Genomic DNA, 19,787 nt, shown 5'->3' on the forward strand with positions numbered 1-19,787 from the left:
TGGACAGTGGCTCAGGAGGGCTGTGTCCTGTTTGCTTTTCCTCTTTATTGGACAAATTGAAAAGGAGCATTGTACAGGGGAAAGACACACTTTAGGATCAAGCGCCAAGCAGCCCAGACTGACCCACCAGTGGATTAAGAAGTGCCAGTACCTTGGGCTGGTCTTGCCAGGTTCCATGCAGAGTTGGGTTCAGGCTTAGTCCTTCTCCTTGCTGGGTACATAGCTCATCTTCTCAGCTATCTAGTTTCTGGGCAACAAAGAGACAGCTTTGGGGGTCAGTCACTGGACAGCCTATTCTGTATTAATGGATTATGCCTTAAGGATTAGTCTTTTATGTGACTCTTTCAGAAGCAGGATAATATAAGTAATCGTAGCTCAGTGAAAATCACCCAATCATGTCTGACTCTTTGCGACCCCATCGATTGTAGCCTGCCAGGCTCCTCTGTCCATGGAGTTCTTCAGGCAAGAATACTGGAGTGAGTAGCCATTCCCATCTCCAGGGTATCTTCCCAAACCAGGGATAGAACCCAGGTCTCTCACATTTCAGGCAGATTCTTTACTGTCTGAGTCACAAGATAAGCCCAAGAATACTGGAATGGGTAGCCTATCCCTTCTCTAGCAGGTCTTCCCAACCCAGGAATCAAACCGGAGTCTCCTGCATTGCAGGTGGATTCTTTATCAGCTGAGCTACCAGGGAAGCCCTTATTTGTAGCTCAAAGGCTCAATAAGTCTGGATTGATAAAGGTATGCCAATAACATGATTTTTATTACTACATCTGGAAGAGTATTGAGGCCACTACTTAATCATCTGAAGATTTGTGGCATAGTGAATCTGCCAGCCCCTATGATGTTATTAAGTAAAATTAACTTATTTAATTTTAGAAATACTAATACCAACTGAGCTCACTAAATCATACCAAGTCTTTGCCATTTATTTTATCTAACAAATTAATGTTAGTTACTAAACTCTGCAGTTTAGTACCAATGCTTTGAAAAAATAAGGACAAGGCCTCTGATAAACAACGATGATCTGGCATTTTGTATGGCACCCAGAAGTTTCTATGGACCTTTGTCAAAGACGTCTCATGTGTCTTTGCCAAATATTATGACTTAGATGGAGACGTTATTAGGTCTCCACATAAGTGGGCCATTGCTTATATAGGAAGTATTTAAAATTTTCTGCTTTAAACTTACAGTATGATAAAGTATAGTTTTATTCTTAAACAATGATGTATAATATATTTTGTCAAGTGTTCAGGGAACTTTTATCTCACCTTGTATATTTCTGAAGCAGTTTTAAGGTAGATAAAATGAAAGTGTGTTAGTTGCTTAGTTGTATCTGACTCTTTACAACCCCATGTAGCCCACCAGGATCCTCTGTCCATGAAATTCTCCAGGCAAGAAAACTGAAGTAGGTAGCCGTTCCCTTCTCCAGGGGATCTTCCCAACCTAGGAGTCAAACCAGGGTCTCCTGCATTGCAGGCAGATTCTTTACCATCTGAGCCACCAGAGAAGTATAATGTAGATAAAGTCTCTCTATAAAAAAGCATGCATACGCATATTTATATTCTTTGTTTTTTGCATTTGTCATAAAGAAATTTTCCAACATGTCACTCTCTACTGTATTCAGGAAGGCATCAAATATCCAAAGGTCTTTTTAAGAAGGGGTGCTTAACATTCGGAATGAATAGAGAATGCCTTAATTTTCTTTTTGTGTGTCCGAAAGAAAACCTTTCTGTTCATGCCCCAGCAATGCATAGATGTCTGAATCTGTCTAGAAACGAGAAAAGAATTGAACTTTGCAGCCCTTGGGAACGGTTGTTTTGAGCTATTTTCTGATGGTATTTCAAGCCTGAGCTATTAAATTGAAAAAATAGTTTGGAATCCATGGCACTGAATTGAATGAACAGATTAAATACTGCTGAAACTATTTCTATTTTACAAGTAATTCTTTGCTCTTTTGTAAACTTCATATATTTACATGATCTCTAGCTTAAAAAGCAAAGCTATGGAAAACACTAACATTCACCTTTTAGACAATATCTCTATCTATCATTTATCTAGCTATATAATTCTGTATTCACAATGCTGATCCCACTTGTGGCCAAAGGAATTTGAATGAAAAACTAGCAAGCACATTTTTTACTGTTTAAACATTTCTCTTAGTCACAGCACCTTTTATTAAAGAAGTCTTTTAGATATTTGCCAAACTAAAAATATTTCATCTTCTGATAGGATTTTTCCAGTTAAATATAATACTGCCTACCTTTTAAGCTTTCATGAATTCTACTCTATAAATTCTTGTAATTTTCAAAGTTGAATGTTATGATTTATGATCATCAGATTTTTTTTCCGAGAACATTTTAGGTTATAATATTTTCCAATTTTCTTAATTTATAGTGCTTTGCCCAGTATTCATATTTGAGTGCAAATCTTTACTAGTTCTGTCATATAAAACTAATGTAGAGCAAAAGATGATTTAAAATTTTAGTTTCTGAAAATGTTTACAGAGAACAATAAAAAACGTCTCCAAGGAACTCAAAACAGTTCATTTATTCATTGTAAATAGTGTTATAGATGATCTGTTATCTTAAAAAATCAAGTATAAACAATCATTTTTCTCCTTCTTATTGAACAAAAAATGACTTGTCAAATTTCTCTGTCCATTGAGCAAGCAGATTATTTTTACAAGAAGCAGATTAATCTTTTATTATTTTATTATTTATTTATTAAAATCCCATGGACAGAGGAGCCTGGTAGGCTGCAGTCCATGGGGTTGCTAAGAGTCGGATACGACTGAGCGACTTCACTTTCACTTTTCACTTTCATGCGTTGGAGAAGGAAATGGCAACCCACTCCAGTTCTTGCCTGGAGAATCCCAGGGACGGGGGAGCCTGGTGGGCTGCCGTCTGTGGGGTCGCACAGAGTCGGACACGACTGAAGCGACTTAGTAGTAGTAGTAGTAGTATTTATTTCATTTTTACAAAGAATGAGATCAATCTTTACCAGAGTAGAAGGATGTCATATTCAGATGGGAAAGGTGTAATTCAAAGAGTAAGAAAACAACTTTATGAATAAATACAGAAATGTGCAGGCCAAAATAAGTATTCATTGGAAACTGTTCTCACATTACTGTTTTGACCTGGTGATAAGAAATTTATCCTCTAAAGTTAAAAATTTTAGACAAATCTTTATATTGTCACTGTTCCTCAGAAACTCTGTGGAAAGTAATATTTTCTACCATAAACCTAAGGAAATAAAGTGATCAGTTCATTGAAAAGCCCCCCTTCTTTCCTTCTGCCAATAGTCCAGCCAATGTGACTGTATTTAGGCAGAAGATTTTACAAAGAAAACAGCTGCAATTCAGTTACTTATTGCTCCACAAAGAACTTAAATAGAAATCAAAATCACTTTTGCCACGATGGTTGAAATGTTATTTTGCCTCATCGAATAGGTTTGCCACGGTCTGAGCAGATTTCAAATGTATTTGATATGCTTTATTCAGGCAGTTTAGTTGCTGAACCATCATAACTGCCACTTGAAGGATTTTTTTTTTTAATTTCGCTTTGTAAAGGTGTATTTCTAACTTCGTTCTTAAAAAGAGAATGGTGACATTTTCTGCATTTAAATCATTTGCATCAAAGGACAAAAGAAAAAATAACTCTGCATTTTAATTTCCAAAAGAAAAATGTTTAAACATCTTCAAAGGAAACCTTTTTTTTTTTTTCAGTTGGTGATTACTTCTGAATGCAAATTAGAGTAAGTGGTAAATGACTGTTCTTCCTGATTTTCTGTTGACTTTGTAAGAGTTGGTAATGCAGACTCTGGTTAAGAGAAAATGATTTCCAACTTTGAAACAGTCCCTGAAACAAAGCTAGAAGCCAGTTGACAGCACTGAAGCAGAATCTGGGACAAACATTAATTTTCTCACTTTGTTCCTTTTCATTCTAGCAGTGCTTTCCACCAGTGATCTTCCATCTGCCCAGTAGCCTCTGTACCAAAGTGTCTTGGTCTTCCTTTGGGCTGAAGTTGCAAAATTAAAAACCAAAGAATTTGGCATTGTAGGTAGTGGTTTTAAAAATCCTTTTGTGTAGGCAAGGTTGCTATAAACTACAGATTTTTTTTTCAAAGCCTGTAAAAAGAACTTTTAGTCATTTGTAAATGTATGTGTTATCTATATATGTTTGGGTGTGTATGTTTTGTGTGTGTCTGTAGACATATACATGTGTCTACATTATTCATAATCATTGTAAATAAAAATTACCTCTGTGGGGGAAAATAAACAGTGGCTGGATAGCCCCTTCTCCATTATACTTAGACACTTATTTCTCTGAGCAAAAACCAATATATATATATTTTTTTTCACGGAGACAATAAAAATTAAACAGCAACCTGGAAGACATGGCTAAGGTTCCCTTTGCTTCAGTGAATGGCTTAAGCTTTGAATATGTTCTTTAGATTATAGTTCTGGAGGGAAGGATGAGACACAGTGAAGGAAATCAAAGCATAATGGGCTTTTTGAAATAATGGGAATCAGAAATTATGAAAACTGGAAGGGAGGTGTGACTATGAGCCCAAGACAGTGGGGCAGCCAGGGTTCTCCAGTCCTGTCTTCCTTCACTGTGCCCCTTTCAGCACATGCACACAAAGCCCTGGTTCACCTGGCTCTGTTTCAATCTCTGTGGCCCCTCTTCTCCCTTGGGGGCAAATTTCAGCACATGCACACAAAGCCCTGGTTCACCTGGCTCTGTTTCAATCTCCGTGGCCCCTCTTCTCCCTTGGGGGCAAATTTCCCCTTCCTCTCAACCAAGAAGCAGCCAGGCTTTCTCTTGATTGGAAGCTCGTGTTACCGCTAACAACTTCTATAGTCTGAAGTCATTATCCTGTCTCTCTGTTCCTGCAAGTTCCTATGAAAAATAGTAGATTCTCTTCTAGAATAAGTGAAAGGGCCTCTTTAGTTAAAGCATAGTTTGGCAAGAGAAACTCTGTGAATATCCACCTAAATCATATAGCCAAGAAATGACCAGATTGTTTCAAAAGACCCAGTCTAGGGAAATCTAACTCAGATTACAGCCTCTGTGAAAGATGAAACAATGCTGCATCCTTTGTTGACATTCATAAATCATTCATCGATTTGAAGTAAATTTTATTGGCGGCATGGAGAGCAGTTATTTAACTGAGGGTTAGACGTAAAACCCAGAAGGGGTAGAGAGACTCAACTTCCTTTCTGACCAAGAAAACCAAGATTCACTTGTGGCTTGGACTGTAAATAAAGTAGAATGTGCCAAGGGCTAGAACTAGATGACCAAACAAAAGCCTGACATTGTCGTTGGCTATTTCCACCTTTGAATGAGTAGTGAAGTGGGGTATGTGATCATTGCTTGTCTACTGGGATTCTTCCTATGACAGGAAATTTGTTTTCATACTCAAATGATCTGAATACAATTTTTTTCTGCAAAAGAAGAGATGAAGAATGAGGATAAGTGGTTACCGAGAAAGCGTTTTTCTCATGGTTGTGGTGTAGAAACCCCTTTCCCTCGGGTTCAGGCACAGTGACGCCTCCTCGGTGCCTACCTGGAACCCTGGCTTGTTTCCGCTGGACTAAGTCCCCATCCACTTGCACTGATTGAAGCTCCTGCTACCTGCACAAATTTGCTCCCCCACCCCCTATAAACTGTGTTTTGAAGCGTTACATTTAAAGCTGTCCACATATACAAAGTAGTAGTAAGAGGCGACAGCAGTGCTGGCATCTGCAGCATCGGATCCACGCAGTGTTCTGGAGCAGAGCAGTGAAGCCACCATGCTTTGCAAAAACAAGGGTGCACCTGCAAGAGAGGCGTCCCCTTGGCTCTGGCGCTGCTGCTCTTACTTCAGTCGATTTGCTTCTCCTGCGGCTGTTCTTATCCCCTTTGCTGCCTTTCCTTCTGCTTCCCCTCTGACTGTTGCAGTGAAATGAAAGGAAATGCTGCAAAAAGCACACGTGCCTGGAGACAGAGAGAGGCAAAGAGAGAACAGAGAAGCACCTTACTGATTTCTGTCCCTGCCAGTGATGATGGAAAACACGAAACCACTGCTGGGAATCTTAGACCACCTGCCTTGGGTGCTAATTGGCCTTTCCCTGACAACAGCAATATTATAATGCTTCCAGGTGGGCAGCAGCCATTGGGCATCTGGGTAGAAAAGGGAGGGAAAGGTTCAGCATAACTTTGGGCCCTTACAGGGTGGTGCACCCACTCACTCCTTGGTGAGTCATCCGTGGTGCAAGGCTTCTTTTAATAGACTAATCCACGTGTTAGCCTCCTATCAGGAATCAGGAGAGACCTGTTTTCAAGTTCCCCTTTGATGTGATCAATCTGGAATTTCTCCCCCCATTTTCTTGAGGGATTATGTATCTGCCTACTTCTAACATGAAGTAATAAAACTCCATTTTTTAAAATGGCTGTATTAACCACTGTTTTGGATTGATGACTCCCTTTTGGTTTACATAGACTTCCTCCAAACACAATTCCATCTAGTTCATTAAATCCCTTTCTAATTATTATACTAGCACATGCCAGATTTGTTGTCATGACATGTAAGTACAATTGCCTTGATTGGGTTCTGAGTGATCTGAAACTCTGCAGTCCTGTATTTGAAGACAATCACTGGATTTACATTTGGTTGGCAAATTTCAGCCCTTGGGGTCATGGTGGCAAAATTCCCAAAAACTTAAAAAAACAAAAAACCAAACCAGAGATTTCATCACAGGTGGCATGATTTACTGCATTCCTGGGTACAGGAGAACGATGGGGCATGGGGATAGAACCGTGGCAGCTGCAACAGAGTGGAACCATGTGGGAGTGTGGGCACAGATTGCCAGAGTTTCTAGTTTCTCAAAAGATACCCAAACACTCTAAAGTTGTTCATTCATTCTTTTTTTTTTTCTTAATCACACCTGGACCAATACAATGATGGCAAAATAAAACATGTCCGTAGGCCCATCTATCAAATGGTCCAGGGCTTCCCTTGTAGCTCAGTTGGTAAAGAATCTGCCTGCAATGCAGGAGACCTGGGTTCAGACCCAGATTCCTGGGTCAGGAAGATCCTTTGGAGAAGGAAATGGCAACCCACTCCAGTATTCTTGCCTGGAGAATCCCATGGACAGAGTAGCCTGGCAGGCCACAGTCCATGGGGTTGCAAGAGTTGGACACGACTTAGTGACTATATGATGACCCAATGATCCACACAGAGACTATTTCTACTCTATACCAAACAAATAACTGATATATTAATAATAAAATAATTAATATAAACTTGCTAGGTCATATCCCAGAGGGCCAAGTTCTGAGAGGAACCTCCCTGTTGTCTTTATGTGTACCCCAGAGGCAGCATACTCTATACTGAGTTAAACTCAGTCGAATATAATCTGATTCTTGGAGATCTATCCCAGATCTCTTCTGTCCTACTTTTCTTCCACCCTTATTTTATGTAAGTACAGTGCTGATGAACTGCTTCCTATTGTGTCCCTTGTAAACATGACTTGATGTTGAAAACAAGAAGTGAAAGATGGTTTGAAAGGTCTCACCTTCACTGGTTATGTTGAAGAATGTTTCTAAGATTATTTTTTGGTCTTTAGAAATGTTGCAATCCCATGGACAGAGGAGCCTGGCAGGCTACAGTCCATGGGGTTGCAAAGAGTTGGACATGAACGAAGCGACTAACACTTTCACTACTTTTTCATGATGTCTATAACTAGCTTTCTAAAAAATTAAATAAATAACAAATGGATTAAACTGTATAACTGCATGATCACCATGTATTCAGTAGTATTGTGTATGTATAAAATAGCCACAGCCTTTCTAATCTGCAGATAGATATGGAGGAAAATGAGACTGAAACTCAAATAAACTGACTCGGGGCACACTTACAGAGACTTTTTTTCTTTTCAATTGTATAGATGTTGCACCAGATACAAGTGGCACCTTACCTGCCACACTTGCTTTAGAAGTCCGATGGAGTAACTGCGTTCAGCTCAGATCACTGGCAGAGCCAGGATAAGGACTGACATCCCCTGTTTCTGCCCCTGATGTCAGCCAGTCCCTCCCCACTCATCACTGCATTGTAGCTCTTTACCTTGACGCCAGGATAACTGATACTTGGTGCACTGGCCTGAGTCTTATCCTTCTCCCAAGTCAGATGTTGAAGCCCTCATCACAAGTCTGACTGTATTTGAAGGTAGGGCTTTTAGGAGTTGATTAGGTTAATGGTAAGGTTAAAGTTAAATGGTTAAATGATTAAGGTTAAATTTAGGAGTTGATTAAGGTTAAACCTAATGAGCTTCCTTTGTGGCTTACCTGGTAAAGAATCTGCCTGCAATGTGGGAGACCTGGATTCAATCCCTGGGTTGGGAATATCCCCTGGAGAAGGGAATGGCTACCCACTCCAGTATTCTTGCTTGGAGAATCTCATGGACAGAGGAGCCTGGAGGGCTACATTCCATGGAGTTGCAAAGAGCGGGACATGACTGAATGACTAAGCATAGCACAAGGTTAAGGGTGGGGTCCTAATCTGATAAAGTTAGTGGTCTCAGGCAAAGAGCAGGAGGGACATAGCTCTTTCTCCACAGATACACACTGAGAAAAGATCAGGCAGCCTGACAACATGGTAAGAAGGCAGCTGTGTGCAAGTCAGGAAGAGGGTTTGAACCAGGATCTGCAGGCATTAGCACCCTAATCTGAAACTTCTGGCCTCCAAAACTGTGAGAATAACTTTCTGTTGTTACAGCCATTCAGTCTATGGTATTTAGTCATGGCAGCTTGAATGAACAAAGACGCCTGGCAAGTGTGAAGAGACAGTTTACTCTATGACGTTTTCTTAAAAGGGTCCTTTGAAGCTTCTGACACTAGAACATGTAACCTTCCAATCTGAACTTAGTCAGCCAGTCAGTTCAGTCATGTTTGACTCTTTGTGACCCCCATGGACTACAGCATACCAGGCTTCCCTGTCCATCACTAACTCCTGGAGCTTACTCAAAACTCATGTCCATTGAGTCAGTGATCCCATCCAACCATCTCATCCTCTGTCATCCCCTTCTCCTCCTGCGTTCAATCTATCCCAGAATCAAGATTTTTTCCAATGAGTCCATGCTTCGCATCAGGTGGCCAAAGTATTGGAGCTTCAGCTTCAATGTCAATCTTTCCAGTAAATATTCAGGATTGATTTCCTTTAGGATTGACTGGTTTGATTTCCTTGCAGTCCAAGGGACTCTCAAGAGTCTTCTCCAGCATCACAGTTCAAAAGTATCAATTATTCTGTGCTCAGCTTTCTTTGTGGTCCAACTCTCACATCCATACATGACCACTGAACTTAGGTGGTACTGTTTTCTTAATGAGAATCCTACTCTCTTCAGTCCTGTGACTGGCTGCAGGGATCCCCACAATAGAATCTCTTATTGTATCTTCTTTCCACCCCACTTCCTCATGGTGTATTTTCCAGTGAACCCATGATAATTTCTCTCTCCAAGAAAAGTAGCAAGGTCAATTTACCATTGTGCACACTTTCTCTCTTTATTCATATGGACTCCCTATTTGTAAACAGCATTTCCTTAATGGTCTGAAAGTTTTGGTTACAGTGTTTTGGAAACTGAATTATCTAATTAAATCCTTCAAAGTTTGTGCGTGTGGCTAGAATCACTCAGAGTTGCACATATCGTTCAATAATCAGTGCCGGGTGAGAAAATTAAATATCAATTAATGATACTTTTCTTCTGGTACCCTAGATAGCCTTGTTTATTTAGAATGAGACATCATATAAGGTAAAGAGTGTCCTAAGAGCATTGACCCCAATGAATGAGTACAAGTCAGAGATAGAATGTGGAAGGGAAAGATGGTGAAGATGAAAAATAATCTAGGTCTTTTTTTGGAAAATTCAGATTGATCTCAGCTTATTTCTTATCTAAATAGCAAATTATTTATTTAGTCACCAATTACTTCGGGAAGTAGTTTTAAATATAGCTAAATTAAATATAGTTTAAATATGCTTAAAGATAGTCAAAATAATCTGAGATAGTATAAAATGCATTTCTTATACAAATACATGAAACTTTACCCGTAATAGTCCCAACAGCCTTTGCTCAAAGTCTTCTAATGGGAATTTATCCTTTTTTAAGAGAGAAAATTTTGGTTTTGACATCTTAATTTATTAAACTGTTTTCTGATCCTTGCCTGAATATTTCATCCACAGAAAATCACAGATGAACTGTGCTTCTGACCTTTGGGTAAAGTAAGTCCAGTTCCTCTCTGCCATCCAGTGGACTCTTTCCCATTCATTTCTCACATGACTTGACCTACAGAACCTCAACCATTTAGATCTTTCTCCTCTAGCCACATTTTATTTCATTTGTTATTAAAATGCTGAACTCACAATTGTACTCAGCAGGAATTTGTCAAGAAACTATTATGGGGCAGACTAGCAACTGTCCCTCAACTTACTATTGGGAAAGTAGTAGCAATCTGTTTAGACTCTATACATTTACTTAGAAACTGACATGTAGGAACTCAAAATACATTTTTTTTAATAAAATAAAGCAAAGTTCCTAGGTTTCATTCATCCATTTATTTTAGTCATTCAACAAATATTTATTGCTAGGTTTTTTGTTTTTTCTCATAAATAAAGCATATATGAACTGGGCCTTCTTGGAGCTACGGTTAAGTGGTAAGGTAATGGTGAAAGTCGTTCAGTCTTGTCCAGCTCTTTACACCGCAAGGACTCTAACCCGCCAGGCTCTTCTGTCCATGGGATTCTCCAGGCAGGAATACTGGAGTGGGTAGCCATTGCTTCTCCAGGGGATCTTCCTGACCCAAGGACTGAACTTTGGTCTTCTACATTGCAGGCATATTCTTTACCATCTGAGCCACCAGGGAAGCCCCACAATTAAGTGGGGGTGGAAATAAAAAGTAAATAAAGAAATCTAGAATCATAAAGATGAAGAAACAAAGCAGGTGAAGAGACAAGAGTCATTAGCTGGGGATGCCAGGGGTTTCTGAGATACGATGGATGAAATTTCTGTTGAGACTTAAATGATGGAGCCACAGGGATGGAATATTCCAGATGGGAAAAGCGGCATTTTGAGAAGGCAGTGAGTAGGGAGGAGGTGGCTATATTCCAGGAACTGGAGGAAGGCCATGGTTCCAAGGTTGGTGGGGAGAGACTGGCTCAGGAAGAGAACCTGAAATTCAAGTCCAAGTCCAGAGATCTTTGAAAGCCCGGTGAAGGAGTCTGCATATCTTTGGGGCATAATTTACTTCCTGTGCATTATTTGTACTAGGAACAGCTTGATCCCCAGAGGACCTCAGAGGCTGGTTCCTGGAAAAAGGATTAGAAGATCAGTACCATGTAAATACTCTCGCCACCCCCACATCCCTGCTCTGAGGAGGTGACTGCCACTCTCTATGCCTGCACAAAAGCCCTTCAGCCACTCTTAAGCACCGGAGTGACCTTGGGAGTCCTTTAGAGCTTCCTACCAAGAGGAAGTGTAAACACATGTAAATTCTCATATGCTAGATTCTTTATTGTGGCTTTTAGAGGTGAGGGGGGAGTCTGAGTTTGAAGATGGAAACCTTGTAACTTTCCTAGAGTCCTTGTGAGTTAACTTTGTCAGAGTATGAGGAGTATGAGAAATTCTCTAGGCTTTAGCTCACCAGTTTTATGACCAATATTTTCGGTTCTTTAAAGATGTAATCTGCTCTGAAGAGGAAGGGAAAAAGCACTGTGGCAGTGGCCTCTGGAACTTGGATATCATAAAACCAAAGTGAAAAAAAAAAAAAGACTCAACGTTTTCATTTGCAAACTAATGGCATTTTAAAATATGCGTTATCTATAAAACCTATCTTTTCAGAAAGAGAAAGCATTAACAAGAAATAGAACATGATATTAGAGTAATGATAGGTGAATAACCAAGTGTATCTTAAAAAACTCATTAAGTTATTGTCATTTTCTTGCATTTTATTCTTTGAGAACCACTGTATTATGAATTCATTACTGTGGATCTCATTTTTGTCTCTATCCTAAATTCTTTGATAAGTATGCAAACAAGTTATTTTTCACGTAGCCACTTTCCAAAACTCCTTCATTTAAAAGATTGACCAGCAAATGATTTTATTGCTTCATGAAATACTCTGGGGGAAATGATCACTTTCTGTTTTCAAGGCAATCTTTTCGTTTTTCTTCCTTGGCTTTAAAAATTATGCCTGTTATTTCTCTGCATGTTTTGCAAACCGTTGTTGGCGTTTTTTGCAACCAAAAACCTCTAGGCCATCGTAAGTTATATAGAGTCTCCACTATATCCAGGAGGGCTTCCCAGGTGGTTCAGTGGTAAAGAATCCACCAGCCAAATAGGAGACACAGGCTCGATCCCTGGGTGGGGAAGATTCCCTAGAGAAGGAAATGGCAACCCACTCCAGTAGTCTTACCTGGGAAATCCCATGGATAGAGGAGCCTGGCAGGCTACATCCATGGGGTTGCAAAGAGTCAGACACAGCTTGGCCACTGAACAACAAATAGTCACATTCAATTTACCGCAACTGACTCGATGGACATGAGTCTGAGTGAACTCTGGGAGTTGGTGATGGACAGGGAGGCCTGGCGTGCTGCAATTCATGGGGTCGCAAAGAGTTGGACACGACTGAGCGACTGAACTGGACTGAACTGAACTGAATTCTTTGCACTGCATGTTTATGCAAAGTCTGATGATCATGCTTGAAGACTAATGATCTTTAAAATTGTGTTGATATCTCAAAGCAATAGACTTCCCTGGTGTTTCAGATGGTAAAGCGTCTGCCTACAATGCAGGAGACCTGGGTTCCATCCCTGGGTGGGGAAGATTCTCTGGAGAAGGAAATGGCAACCTACTCCAGTACTCTTGCCTGGAAAATCCCATGGATGGAAGAGCCTGGTAGGCTACAGTCCGTGGGGTCGCAAAGAGTCAGACATAACTGAGCGACTTCACCTTACCTCTCAAAGCGTTACAGCACATTCATTACACTTGTTTCAAAGCTAGTATACCTGAAGGGAAAAAATACATAAAATTGTATGTCTAAAGAATTCATCCAAAGCCATGATATGAAGATTCCAAATTTATACTGTTTGGGACGTGTATAGATGCAACCTATGAAACATTCAGAAAGCTCCAGATCTGAGAAATCAGAAGTTCTCCAGATGTCATATTCACTAAGGAATAGAAATCTGGACTCAGCCATCTTTATTGGGAACTTTAAGGATCAACATTTCAAAAACAGATGAAGGGCTGTTTATTACTCCTACAGTTCTCTGGAATGTAAACCTTGCTGTGTGTGCTTTGGAAAGTGCTAAGCTCAAGGTTTTAAGAAATGAAATTCTTAAATTCTGGTAAACTCACTGGAGAAAAGTTTAATTTTTTATATATTTCTGAAGTCTTGGTTTTGGTATGATCATATAGATATAGAACATGTTCAGTTGCATATTGGGAATTTCAGCTAATAGGGTGATATTTGCTCTTATTCAGTGTTTCCCAGTTGTGTCTGCACATTGGATTACACTGCATTCAGCCCTGATTCTGACTTAACTGGTCTGGAATATGATCCGGGCTGTGAAATTTGTAGATTATCTCCAGTTGATTTGAATGTGCAGACAAGTTTGGGAACTACTGCTGCAGTTCAAGGGCATTCATTAACTCATGGCCTTGTACTCCTCCCGCCTCTGCCTTGAGCACTTATTTGAATACTCGGTGAGAGAAAGAAATACAGTTGTTACTTGAATATGGGTTGTTTGTTGTTGAAGTTGTTGTTGTTTAGTCACTAAGTTGTGTCTGGCTCTTTGTGACCCTATGGACTGTAGCCCACCAGGCTCCTCTGTCCGTGGGATTTCCCAGGCAGGAGTACTGGAGTGGGTTGCCATTTTCTTCTCCGGGGGATCTTCCCAACCCCAACACGTCCCCTGCGTTGGTGGGTGGATTCTTTACCACTGAGCCGCCTGGGAAGCCCAGCTTGAATTTGGGAGAGCTTCTTGGTTCGCATCTGCTTACTCCTTGGGCCTTATTCTGTGACCATTGGTATATGCGCTGTGTGTGGGAACCAGTGATATTTATTTTTCTGTACTTGTTTGTTAGCATTTATAATGACGTGTTAACTGGCATCGTTCCTCTCAGCTGTCCAGGCGGTCCTAGTTATCCTGACTAAATTCAGCAGGGTCATTTCTGAGTGCTCTTCTCCCTCATAAATACCGGCAAGTCTGTTGGATTCTTCAGTCTTTCTCACAACAGCCTCTTCCCTTTTGTTCTTTCTCTTAGTCATCTGGTTGAGCTGTTACGATTTTGTTCTTGATTCTTTTATTCTTTTTCTAAAAAGTAATTAATTCGTTCATTTTTTTATTCTTTATTCTTATAATAGCTTCCAACCAATGTATAATTCTGATCTCTCTCTTATCCAGCCCATTCTATTTTCTAGATTGTTTCTTCTAAGTCTACACTTAAAACTTCCAAGGCTCTCATTTTATGCAGAATCAAGTTCAGACTTTCAAGATTGATGTTTAACGGTTTATAGCATCAAAGTTCTACCTATCTAACTGCACTCACTTCACATTACTCCCCTGTTGTTCCAGTTAGTTTCTGTATTCTTCTCAGTTTTTTTCTTGCTCATTCCCCTGGGCTCAGACCAGTCCTTCGGAGAATTACCCTCTCAATTCATGTTTTAAAGCCCAGATTAATTATCATGACTTCTATGAACCCTATATTTTATAACTAAAGCCGACTGAGATTTTCTCCTTCTGAGAAGGCTTATGGAAATGACTCTGCCATTAGTACAGCCCTTATCTTCTGCTGGTCTGGAGTAGGGAGATCTGAGTACCTGCATTATGTCACTCTGTTGCAGGTTTCTGGAGAGCAAAAACTGTGTCCTGAGCATCTTTCGCCCTTCCCAGCAGCCAGCTCAAGGTCTCCCACATACATAAACATAAATACTTGTTAGCTTGTATGAGTGACAACTAAAAGAAATGGTTGTAAATAAATAGGCCGTTTTATAGCACCTTCTACATTAGACTATGTTCTCTTGAATATTTTACCTCCGTGCATTTTTCTGGCAGCCTTTCCAGCTAGTTCTTAGGAAAGTGAGAAGCTCATAACACCGATTTTCCCCTGTGTGATTTTGTAAGACAGAAGCAAAAAAAGAAAGCCTGCTCCTCAGACTGTACAGGAATAAAATCTCTCCTCTCTATCTTAAAATTTGATTGCAAGAGATAAATACCAGCTTTATAGATCTGAGAGGGAATCTCTCTGCAAAGTCAGCAAAAACCATATTGTGAAAATATTTTTCCGAATCTAGAATTGGTAATTTTAAAACAAAACCTCAACAGATTGTGTTTTTCCTCTTGCTTCTTTATTTTTAATGGCTCATGAAAACGACTGCAGCCTCTCTGCCTTGGATCTGCCCTTCTCTGACCTGTGCCTCAGCTACCTTGAGTTCAGTGAGTTTGCACCAAGATTTTCCATCTTCTAAAATGGAATCCTGGAAGAATTTATAATTTCAAATGGGCTTTTAAAATTCGTATTTTGAAAGCAGTAGGAAGATTTACAGTCTTGAAAGTCCCTCTATGCTAAATGAAAAGCAACTACAGATTTTTTTAATTGAAGCTGCCCACAAGTATTGTCAAAATGGTTTCTCAGCGAAGTGGAAATAGTATAGTCAAAATAACTTTATGTATACTTAGCAGAACAGCTCAACCATTCAAGCACAGAACATTTGCATGGCTGCTGCTGCTGCTGCCAAGTTGCTTCGGTCATGTCTGACTCTGTGTGACCCCATAGATGGCAGCCCACCAGGCTCCCCTATCCCTGGGATTCTCCAGGCAAGAACACTGGAGTGGGTTGCCATTTCCTTCTCCAATGCATGAAAGTGAAAAATAAAGTTGCTTAGTCGCTCAGTCGTGTCCAACTCTTGGCGACACCATGAACTATAGCCCACCAGGCTCCTCCGTCCATGGGACTGAAAATTCCTGCAGTTTATCCCATGAAGAGGTACCCCGGACAAGCTTTGTATCTTGTTCTGATCAAATGACGAGGCGGAAGTGACATTGAACTCCTTCTGAGCAATGCCTCCTGATGCTTGCAGCCTCCACCCTTACTTGCTTGGATTCTCTCAGTTTAGGAATAAGCCCAGTCTGCTCTCCTTGGGCTTGAGACGGCACAATGAGATAGAGACCCTAAATGGGTGACCAAGTCCATGTGGAACCAACTGACATGAGAACTGGCCACAGACCAGCAGTGAACCCAGCTGGCACCATGTAGGACAGAAGCAATGCCCAGCTGCCCCCAGTCTCACCTCAGCTGAATCCTGCACAAAAGAATGGTTGTTTCAAGCCACTGAGTTTGGGGGTCGTTGGTTATCCAGCAATAACTCCTGACAGAAGTAGCTTGTGGTGGGAGGGCAGTGGGGTTGTCATAGATCATGGAAATTTCAAGAATAATAAACTGAATAGTGAATAAAATATATAAGTAAATTAGATTGGTTTGTTTATGATTTTTTACTTGTACTTTGCTATTAAGAAGAATTAACCATGGTAACATCTTTTCTTAGGAGGTAATAAGGCCCAAGTAACTAGGTTTGAAAAATATAAAGAAGGTCTATAACCTGCATATACTGAGTATGATGTACCGATGTTTACTATTTAGAATACAGCTGTGAACCCAATAAAAGAGAGAGAGAGATTTTAAACAGGGGGACAGTAAAAAATTTTTAAGTCCAAAGATAAAAATTACAAAGGAAATTAAAGCAGACTCAGAAATAAAGCATGGCAGACTAGGAGAAGTGCATAAAAGACCAGGTGCACAGTATGGTGTTGGGGTGCACTGCGTGCTCATGGGGCAGCAGGAGAGCCAGCAGAGTTGGTGAGGAATGTCATGAGGAAGATGAAGGGGAGGGGATGGCTCCAGTGTTTGTAAGGACTTTGGGTTTTATTCTAAAGTGTGAAGGGAAATCTCGTTAGAGCAGGAGAGGGATATGATCAGGTTTCTGCTTTAAAAGGATTTCTTTTAAAAGGATTACTCTACTTTGTAGAGAATAAACTAAAGGGAACCGAGATGAGAAGCAGGGAGACCTGTGAGACAGCTATTACAGAAGGCCTGAGCACTAGCCTCATGAAAGCAATGTGACCAAAGGTAATATTTGTTGAGGTCCCAAGAGAATTTAATACCTATCAGGCATTTTAGAAGTGGAAAGAACATAGACATTGGAGAGATATAGGACTTTTTTTTTTGTATATCCCTGGGTTTTATGTGATGCCAAGCAACTTAGTTGGTATTTCTGAACTTTAGTATCCATACAATTTATTGACTTGTAAAGATTATATGCATAATGCATATTATGTGCCAGGCTGAGAATTTGCACTTATGAGAGTTAGCTACACTTATTAACCAGCTCTCATAAATATGTGATTAACATTTTCTTAGTTTTAAAGTAAAAGATCTAAAACAAAGACCTACTAGCTAAAGTCCAATAATAGATGGCAAAGACAGAGCAAATGACTTCAATATGTGGAGACTATAGAACTCTAATTCAATATTAGATATAGATGCTTGGTCAGGCCAGTTAATAAGGGGCTGCTGAAACACAAAGTAAGTGACTATTTTTCCATCATTTTGTCATTCCAAGTATGAGAGTATATTTATCTACTTCTAGTTTACCAAGCAACATAGCTCTTTTCATGTTTTATTGGGTTTAACAGTTTTGTAAAGTATGTTTATCACAGATCAAATATACATATACAATTTGCTTCCAAGCTGTATTTTCTCCTAATTCTTGTTCTATTTTCCACATATTAATTTTGCCTCAAAACCAGTACTATAAAATTTGCAAATGAGAAAAACTAAAATAATATGAGATATATTATCAATTAATTTTTTAAAAAATTTAATGTGAAAGATGTGAAAATTGTGATGGAGAGGGCTTAAAAATATATTTAAATAAATGGAGACAGTGTGAAGAATTATCTGTTATTTCACCAAATTTAGAAATTTGAAATAATTACCCAAGTAACATATCCTCTTTATCTGTCCTAATGTTAGGTTTTCAAATATAATTCCAAAATTCCAATGACATTAATATAATTTTATTTAGAGGTAATTGTCAGTCCCTGTAGCTAGATATGGAGAAGGCAATGGCACCCCACTCCAGTACTCTTGCCTGGAAAATCCCATGGACGGAGGAGCCTGGTAGGCTGCAGTCCATGGGGTCGCTAAGAGTCGGACATGACTGAGCGACTTCACCTTCACTTTTCACTTTCATGCATTGGAGAAGGAAATGGCAACCCACTCCAGTGTTCTTGCCTGGAGAATCCCAGGGACAGGGGAGCCTGGTGGGCTGCCGTCTATGGGGTCGCACAGAGTCGGACACGACTGAATCGACTTAGCAGCAGCAGCTAGATAACTGATAGAACTGGATACCAAATTTTCTGTAATAGCCAGCAATATTCTCACAAACATAGTTAGGTTAAATATCCTGGTGCTTCTCTTTACTAGCATAATGTGACATATACTATTAATGATGAAATTACTTTCTTTGTTTGCTATACTTTCTATGCTTTTAGAGAAATATTTTGATAATAAAAATGGCAAGGCAATTACATGAAATTTGGTGAAAAGGTGGATTTTGTTCAGGGGTGGAAACTATTATGTTTGAGGAGAATTCATGCTTCAGTAAGGGTTAGTAGCATAAAATATAAAATGTCTCAAGTTTTGTTTTTAAAGATATGAGAGGTTGAAAAGAAGACATGGAAAATTTTATTCTTTGACATTAAAGATGTAATAATATGAAAAAAAGCTGGATAATTATATTAATACCTGTCACTTGAAATACAAGACTGGATAGTTTGGAGACTGTAACAGTCACCTTAGAAATGAAAAGATTGGTCAGTTCATAGGAGGAAATTACCCAGCCTTTCCACAAATGGTTATGTGAAAACTGTCAACTGAGTTATAATTTTTAGAAATTGGTCTAGAGTAAATTTTTCCATAATTCTTGTAAAAATATAAATAGTAGTTATTTCTCAGTTTTTTTCCTAAGAAATAGGCCAAGACAGGGAACTGTATGGATTTTCAAAAAGCCCTCTTATTTTAGAAAGCTTGGGTGGCAATTTTGATTAATACTAGAGAATGACATGAATTTTCAAAGGTATTAAATTTAGGGGGTTTTTTTGTTTGTTTTTACAAATCCAAAGTTAATAAACAAACTATCTGTATGTGCTATCAACTGGATTTTGTCTTCCCTAAATTCGTAGGTTGAAGCCCTCATACCCACATGGTTATATTGGGTTGGCCAAAAAGTTCATTCAGGTTATCCTGTCACATCATATGGGCAAACCTGAGTCAACTTTATGGCCAACCTAGTGTTCAGCAATAGGGCCATTACAAGGTAAAGATTAAATGAGGTCATTAAGGGTGCAGCCTGAATCCAATGGGATTGATGTACTTATAAGAGGAGAAGTGAAGTGAAGTGAAGTGAAGTGATAGTCCGTCAGTCATGTCCGATTCTCTACGACCCCATGGACTATAGCCCACCAGGCTCCTCTGTCCATGGCATTCTCCAGGCAAGAATACTGAAGTAGGTTGCCATTCCGTCTCCAGGGGATCTTCCCGACCTGGGGATTGAACCTGGGTCTCCCAAATTGCATACAGATTCTTTACCATCTGAGCCACCAGGGAAACCCTGATGAGGAGAGGAAGACACTAAAGAACTTTTTCTCAGCCGTTTGACGACATAGCAAGAAGGCTGTCATCTACAAGC

At 39.7% G+C, this 19,787-nt stretch overlaps 1 protein-coding gene across 3 annotated transcripts in view; it reads left to right on the forward strand.

Moving 5' to 3' along the window:
* Positions 1 to 19,787, forward strand: part of PLXDC2 (plexin domain containing 2) — a 425,380-nt gene that overhangs the window by 185,561 nt on the left and 220,032 nt on the right. The gene's annotated exons all lie outside the window — the stretch shown is intronic.

This window comes from Bos indicus, chromosome 13 (assembly GCF_029378745.1).
Source record: "Bos indicus isolate NIAB-ARS_2022 breed Sahiwal x Tharparkar chromosome 13, NIAB-ARS_B.indTharparkar_mat_pri_1.0, whole genome shotgun sequence".
In the NCBI taxonomy this organism is placed as follows: domain Eukaryota; kingdom Metazoa; phylum Chordata; class Mammalia; order Artiodactyla; family Bovidae; genus Bos; species Bos indicus.